Below are 8,230 nucleotides of genomic sequence, written 5' to 3'. Positions count from 1 at the left end.
GTTGCTGTATCTTACATTTCTGAAATACGCTGTCAATGCCATTGCTAGCAAGAATCCCAGAGTGAATCCAGTCTTCTAATTTTAAAAAGTGCCACAGCAGCAATAGATGCACTGTATGACAAACAACAGTGATTTAAGAAGCAAAGTGGAAGTGGGGGAGAAAATTCAGAAAGCCACCTGTAAACAACTTTGCTGAAACTACAAAATTAAGAAGCATTTTGTCAGCCCAGTTCTCCCTAGTAAGTTGTCTAAATATCTGGAACCCTTCTCCAATCCTTCTCAACTCCATATTCTCATTTGCAGTCATTTTCTTGTCCTCACACATTCAAATATAGGCACCTCAAGATTTCTGAAGTGACAGCAAATACAGATACAGGCAACAGAGAAATAATTAGCCAAGAAAATAGACCATATTCATGGTGGCAGCAAAGTCTCAGCACCCTGAGGTTCAAGTGAATGCAGGCCACTAGGCAAATGTACAATTGAGCTAAGGTAATGCAAGGAAGAACTGAAACCTTGCAACTCTTCACGTAAGTTACATTAATCATCAGTAACAAAGAGTTATCTGCAGCGGTTGACATATTGCCAGCACGTGCAATCCTGCCCTGGAGGAAATACCAGCCATTAACATCAGTGGATTTGCATTAGCTACTGCCCCTCAGGAACTGAATTGTAAAAGGTAAGAGTACCATCAAGTATGAAGAACAAAAAGCAATGAAGTATAGTATCTTAGTAGTACAAAATTTGCCCCTTCTCTTTCTGCAGCCTGTTAGCCTTTGAAGTAATTCTGTTTAACATGAAATTAAAACTTCTAGCTCTATGGGACAGAAAGCTTGGCTCCAAGTCTGGGCATAAAGAGGCTGGCTTCTATATGCTGTAAAAAAATTAACTGTCTTTGGTAATAAGTGTTCTTGGCAACAAGTACTGGAGAATAGTATGAAATTATTCTTTCGGAGTAATGTGCAAAATGTCTGAAGAGTTAAATATTTTTCCAGTGATGTCAGTGTCATGTGATCATAAAATGGCTTGTTACAGCATTTAAAACACATACGGCCTGAAGTTCTAAAATTTTGGATTTTTGCAGACTAATATTGCCAACAGGAAAGTCCAAGTTGTAAATTGAAAAAACCTCTCTTATTTGCCCTGTACCTCATGGTAACGCTGTGTTATGTCAGAACAAATCAATGTGTGATTCTTTCCATCTTCTAAACAGACCTCTTAAAGTTAATTTAAAAAAAGAATTCACTAGGAAGCACTCATATGACTCAGTGTTACCAGCACTGCTTTGCATCCTACATTGCAGGTTAGGTTCTACTTGCAGAATTTGATTGTTACTATTTTTAATAGTGCAGAATCCTCCATATATTTAGAAACTTTTCAAGTATCACATGATTGCAAATAGCAGTTTTTGCATCATGTGTCACACACATTCATTTTCACGTCTACACTACTGTATATGGCTGAGAGCTGTGAATGATGCGAAGTAGCAGATTGGTATGAACAGAAAATTATGATTGGGAAAAATAATAACCATTAAATTAGAAACTGTATTACATTTAATGATCTACTTGCAAGACGGCTTCTATTTACTTACAAAATAAGTAAACCAGTAGACCTTTGCAACAAGGTATTTCCTATAAGGTGACTCAAAATCATTGCTGCTGTCATACACGTTGTAGTCTACTGGTCTCTTTTTCTGCTCCTCATACATGTACACACGTACACGCACACTTATGGTTCTTTTTCCAAGCGAGGCTGAGGAGAAGCTCCAGGGATATCCCTGCTGAATTTTCCTCAGAATTAGTCTACTGAGCAAGCAGGACTTATCCCCCTGAGGAACGAGCTGCCAGGATCCTTCTTTTGCAGGTTTTCACGGAGCTAGTTGCCATTTGTTGCTGACTTCTTCAGTACTCGTTACACAACACCATCACCCACAACTGAGATAACTGAACGGAGCAGACTTCTTGAATCTCGGTGGTTAACAAGCAAGATGGTTGTCACACGTGGAAGAAATTTTGCCTAGTCTGATCCACAGCGACTTACTGGTAGGTTCCCTCTCAAAAATTTCTGCAGCGCCTAGCAGGTATGGGAAGTGGAGGGAAGTAGTTCCTTCCTCTTCCTGCTTACCTTGGCATAACTACTGACACCACACAGGAAGTCTCAGTATTTTGGACAGCAAGCAGAGATCACTGCTATATTCCACCTCATATTTGGAGAACTTCAAAATTCATCTTATTATCTTTGTCTTTTGAATGAAAAGTAGCATGTTGGCCTTTTACATTAACTCATTGTCCCAGCTGTCTGTACTAGGGCACCAAATGCTGTTTAATTTGAAGAAACTGTCCTTTTTATACTAGAAGCTGCAGACATGCACAATGCAAAATTTCTCTCTCAAAGCATTTTTAGTTTCATTTAGGTCTCTCCTGTTTCTCCTACCTGCCAAAACTATGGATTCCCTATAACGCCTACAGGAACAGAGGAGATTGATCTGTATATCGAAGTAAATTCCCTCGAAGTTATTCCATAAAATGATCCCATTTATTGAGGAAGGATCTTTCACAGGCCTGGTGAAAAACTAACCCCTAAACCAGATGAAAGTTTGCCTCCTGTAGCAAACGTCTCATACAGCTCTCATTTTCGTGCTTCCATGTTTGTTTTACAGTGGCATAGTCTTCATTCACAGACTGCAGGTAGTAGTTTGAATTCAGCCCCATATACAAGTTGCTGAAGTGAGAGACTGTCAGCTATTTATTTTTTCACATATGAGCATTTCACTCAGGAACTATAAAATGCTTCATCCTCTCTGCGTTTTGTAATGGAGAATAACATTGAGCCCCTTGTGTTTTAGCTCCCTTGATCTATTGACCACACATTTTAAGGAGAGGCTGACAGCTAGCATGTCAGTTATTTTCAGATATCTGTCTCTGTCAAATTCAGAAATCCCAAGAAAATAAACGAAGTGCAGGATTATAAATACATGTGAAATCAGAGCTGTCATCACTCTCAAGGATTTTCCATTGTGCCTGCTGCACTATTTTTAAGCTAAGACTTCCCAGATGTTTTGTAGGAATGTTTAGAGAGTAAAGCATTTCATTTTTCTGATGGCTGCAACATTCTTAAATTTAACCTATTCAAAATTGGGGTTTTGTGCCTGATTTGTTTTCCTCAATTGTATAAGTGGAATAGAATAATAAAAACAAAGTTTAACAAGCCTACATACCTCTTGATGGCCTGAAAGTTGCTGTTTCAAATTTTCAGGTACACTTAGTTATTCAGAAGAATAAAATGTGACAGAAACCCCCTGGAAAGGATGCTCCTCATGTGTGCTCACTCTGGTCTTCAGAGGTCAGCACTGGGTCTGTATTGCTCTGGGCCATAGAGGAGCAGAGCAGGAATTACACTCCACACCATGCTCATTCTACTAACCAGTGTTTTACTGAATGCAGCTCAGACAAGACTGATTTAAATTACAAATTTTAATTATCATTTAAAATAGAAAGAAGGAAATTTAATCTAAAATGTTTCTCTTATTTTACCTTGCTAATGGATATAACTGAATACCTCCATCTTTCTGGTCAAGCAGGAGTATAGCTAATACATTTTAATGTAAGTAAATATAGTTTTAACATACTTACTTTGAAACCTAATGTTTATGTTGGTTGAGAATGTTGACTGACCCATTTTGTGTGTCCGCTAAAATGGTTCATTTTTACTTGATTTTTTGTCAAAATGCACTTGGAAGGAAATTGGATTCCAGGTGAAAATATATAAAAGAAAAGTTCTAGAACTAGTAGATCTTATATCCTCACACTCATAATGAGTTGTCTTGTGATATTTACTCTCATTCAGACTCAGACTATGGATGATCCAGTCACTAACACAATCTTAAAAGCAGGAAATATCCCCTCTGAACCCTCAGAAGAGGCTGCTATTCTCAGAATAGGTCTAAGGTACCCACAGCCTCCAGCAACGTCCCAACTAGAGCAGTGCTTTGGCTTTCTTTAAAACACCAATAGGGCACATTTACTACCTGAGTACTATTTTTCTGTGTAACTTTTTTTTTAAAATTTCTAACAGTGACTTATCCCTCAAACTAAGTTCCCAAGCTTCAAATTCAGCTGTATATGGCTGCTAGGTATGACATGGGACATATAGCAGATATGTGCCTTCTAGAGTATTAGGAGACGGTAAGACATGCCAAGTTCCCTACACATGGTGGGAAACTGAATCAAGCCCCTATAGGAAGCCTAGCAATAAACTGCTGTAAGAATAAGCAGGAGAATCTACTATGATAGATCAATAACCCCCAAATTTTTTTTTCACAGATTCTCATGAAGAATGGGGACTGATGCAGGTTTCATCTTCATTGGGTTACGTCAGACATGACAGGCAAATTGTGTGTTACAGGCAGGAATGATGAACAGGCTCTCAGGGGCAAAGGGGCTAACTACGGCAGTGCACTTCCCTTTCTGTGACACATGAATTAATAGACACTGATAGTAAGTTGTACTCCTGTATTGCTTCTCAAAGTGTGCCTCTTGTGTTCCTCGGGCAACGTGTGCAGCACTCTGGATCACTACCGCCTTACAGACCCTACTCAGAGGACTAATGCTAGACAGCCAACATGATAACAGGGTAAAAATATTTACCTTAGGAATGTTCTGCTCACGTTTGAATTAAGGTTCAAGCTGTTTCCTATGCTTTTATTAAAATAAAAAAGTTTCCCCTTTCCAAAGTTTTGCTGTACTTTGTATACAGTCAGCTACTGTAATTCACTGTCCTGTTAAGTTCTTATATAAGCTGCAGAAAGCTTAAAAGGTTGTAGCTAGGTGGCTTGTGTTCACTGCCCATAGTCATCAAATTACATCAGAAATGAAGTCATGTAATTGGCTTTGCCACCCAACACACAGATTTTAAGATTGCACTTATGTCTCTCTACATGTAAGTGGATTTGGCATGGTTTATATTACAGGGAAGACTAGCTTCTGTACACACCTCCTTTTCTTCCCACACTCTCTCTCACACATACATACACATGCTTTTACTCAAGAGATGTTCCATAACTATAATGCTAAAGTTCTTTGACCCGAGACCATTAGCCCTCTCAGGACAGACCCAATAAACAACTGAAACAGCTAAGAGTTTTAGGCATCTGATCGCTGGAGAAAACACCAGAACTATGCAGAAGACGTCTGTGCAATGACGACTGAGATGAAAGCAAGTTGGAGTGGCAACCTGCAGAGCCTGCATGCTGAACTGTGTGCTGCCATCTCATAGGAAACGTTCATTCTGCAACAGCAATGGCTGCCTGCAACCCTGCAATACTGAGCCTCTCTGTAGCTTAGACATTTGACATAGTGCTGCAGGAAGATGCCTTCATTCATCCAGGAACAATTAAGAATCCAACTCAGGATCCTTCTCTTTTAAAACATAATCAGAGAAGAGGGCAAGTGCCCACCTCTGCTGTAACAGATCACATTTCAGAGCACTCAGGGATTCAATTCCTTTATCAATATGAGAAGACTCAAGTCCACATTGCCAGAGTCCTTTACCACCACTAAGGAAACTACTGTGAGTCCTTCTTTTAAAATTGGATTACAGTGCAGCAAAGTGCTTAAGAATAGTGGGCAGGATGTGAGAGCAAAACTCTTCTTGCTGTTGCTTAGGGTATAGTCTTGGAAAGAGAGAGCTGAGATTCTCAGCCCTGCTGTAAGCATAATTTCTGTACTTTATTTTGTTTCTATTACAATACATATCTACAGAGTATTAATGCATACATTCAGTTATTAACTCCTTCATAAATAATTTTCTAGTACTGCTTCTCTCACAGCATAGTTTAATACACTTCTGTTAACACTGTTAAACATGAATTATCTGTTACTTGCACACCACCAAGTTAACATTAGCCAAAGAAAATTTCTCGTTACTTAAAGTCTGAGTGAGTGAAGTACAGAGATCCACTTCAAGGGAGATATCCATACATTCTTTAGAAGTTAGATCTACCAAGGTACTTTGCCTAAGTGACATGGAGTGCCTGGACCTTTGTAACTGCCCATCACTTCCATAGATGACAAGATGTGAAGTTCAGAACTGCTTTGCAGTTTGATCTCCATTCAACAATATTGTTGTGAAGGAAATATATGAGAGATATTTTCCTGTCTTTATGCCTTCCCATAGGAAACAACAGCCTGATCTCATGTCACAGTGTGCTATATTAAAAGAAATGTCATAATAACTAAAATCTCAAGCTCTAAACCGTTGTGGTCTTTGAGTGGGTACTTAGGCATCCCATTTTCTCAGCTAAATTCCACCTGGCTAATAACAACATTACCTACTTAAGCCTCATGCGTAGCTTGAAGGCCATCTTGAGCCTCTGCATCGTAGACTGCACTGGCTGAAGCATGACATTTCCAATGTAGGTTTGGTTCCTTTTGACAGAGCGAGGAAGTGACAAATGCCTGAAACAGATGATCCAAATGTGAATATTCTTGCACAGTATTCATTTTTACAAATAAGTAATTTTCTATAGTCTTACAATTAGCACAAATCTTTTTGCTTCCCCTACTACACTAAGTTTCTATGTTATTACTTCGCATTTAAAACACGGCAAACTGAAAGCCGATGTCAGAATTTTTAGCACTGAAAAAAGGATGCTACTGTATTTCATGTTCTTGCGAAGAAACGCTTTGGAGAAACTTTGAGTACCTGTTCTCTTTCTTGGGCACTAGAGGTCACCAGTGGTACAGACACGGGGAAAGGGATTGGTTTTATGCTCTTCAGCAATACAGACAGAGGCCTCAATCCCTCTCCTGTGACTTTCGTTTAAGTTGTTACTGGAAGTTCTTTGGCATCTCGATTTTTGGAAGAGCAAGAAGATTAAGCTATTTCTTTCAAGCGCGATACGCCTCAGATGTGTAGCTGTGTATCTATTTGAAAGGGATGGGTGTCTCTTGAAAATATGATTTATTTGTCCCTCTGATACTTGAGAGTTCCTTGGCTGATACCTGCTGTATTTGAGCTCTGAGTAATGTTGTTGAGAGAGAACCACAGAACACCCAGCAGAAACACATGTTGTTTCAAACGAAACAGCATGGCCCATTTCAAGAAAGAAACAGTGCTCCTTTACTGGTTCCATGTGTGGCGTGTGAAGGGTTCACTGAAGCAGAACGTTCAAGAACACCAGTTGCGTTTTTTGACTAAGAGACCACACCATCTTTTAATACATTCAGGACTTTCCATTTCTATGAGTGACACTTATGACAAAATACCCCAAGTCCTCTTGCATGTGAAGATGTTAGAGCACAGCCATTCCTTAGCGAAAATATATCCAGCTTTTAACCTCTAAAAGATGGAAATTTGCTTAAAATATATTTTATTAGATCAGTAGTTAAATTTAACAACCATCAAGTTTATGCACTCTATCATCTATTTTTATAATGCATGATACTAATATAATCCTAAATAAGAAGCAGGTTTTTTTAGCAATGATTCATTTTATGAAAGCGTTGAACTGGTACAGTGTAATAAACATACTACTGCGATTATGGAGACTGACTGTAATCAAACAGTACTACCTAACAGAAAGTCTTCTTGGTGTGTCGAAAGTTATTCCCATGTTAAATACCAACTCAAAGATTTGTTTTGTCAAAAGATTTCATAAGATTTTGGATATTAAACCTATCACAGATTGAAATTTTGGTGAAAAGTCTATTGAAACTCTATAAACCCTGAAACCTGCAGTAAGTAGCAATACCACATAGGCTTTTTTCATGCTTGCTTTCTTCACCTAGGTTTCATCTAACTTTGAACTCCTTTTACTTTGAGGTGCAGTACATAAAGAATTTTTAAAGTTATGCAAAGTTAAAAACTAGGCAGGCAGGAGAAATCTTACCCTTGAAAGAAGTAAAAACAACTGGACACTATATGCTACATATTTTCACTACTTTGTTTAAAATAGCATATTGATGTACTTAAAACACTTCAGATCTGTGTGTTATTTATGATGCTGTAAACATACAGAAAAGCATGAAAGTCACATTTTCCACTGCATCCAAGGAGACAAATTTAAAATTACAGCTATTGGAAATCTGTTTTACGAGCTGTGTGAAAGGTGTAGTTAAATGCCGTGCTATAAACTTTGGTCTACAATACCCTACGCATTGCGACTCCTAGATAGTGTTAATGAAAAGAAAAATCAAACTAGATTGAGACTTCTGGCTACGTTCTGATT

At 38.5% G+C, this 8,230-nt stretch overlaps 1 long non-coding RNA gene across 1 annotated transcript; it reads left to right on the top strand.

The window, feature by feature from the left end:
* Positions 1 to 273: 273 nt before the first annotated feature.
* LOC142082505 (uncharacterized) lies at positions 274 to 4,343 on the top strand. Its single transcript, XR_012673713.1, has 3 exons — positions 274 to 679; positions 1,867 to 2,045; positions 4,326 to 4,343. It is a non-coding gene; the product is annotated as an uncharacterized LOC142082505 (long non-coding RNA).
* Positions 4,344 to 8,230: the final 3,887 nt, after the last annotated feature.

Source organism: Calonectris borealis, chromosome 4 (genome assembly GCF_964195595.1).
Source record: "Calonectris borealis chromosome 4, bCalBor7.hap1.2, whole genome shotgun sequence".
NCBI lineage: Eukaryota > Metazoa > Chordata > Aves > Procellariiformes > Procellariidae > Calonectris > Calonectris borealis.
The sequence above is the reverse complement of the archived record's forward strand: the minus strand, read 5'-3'. Positions and strand labels throughout refer to the sequence as shown.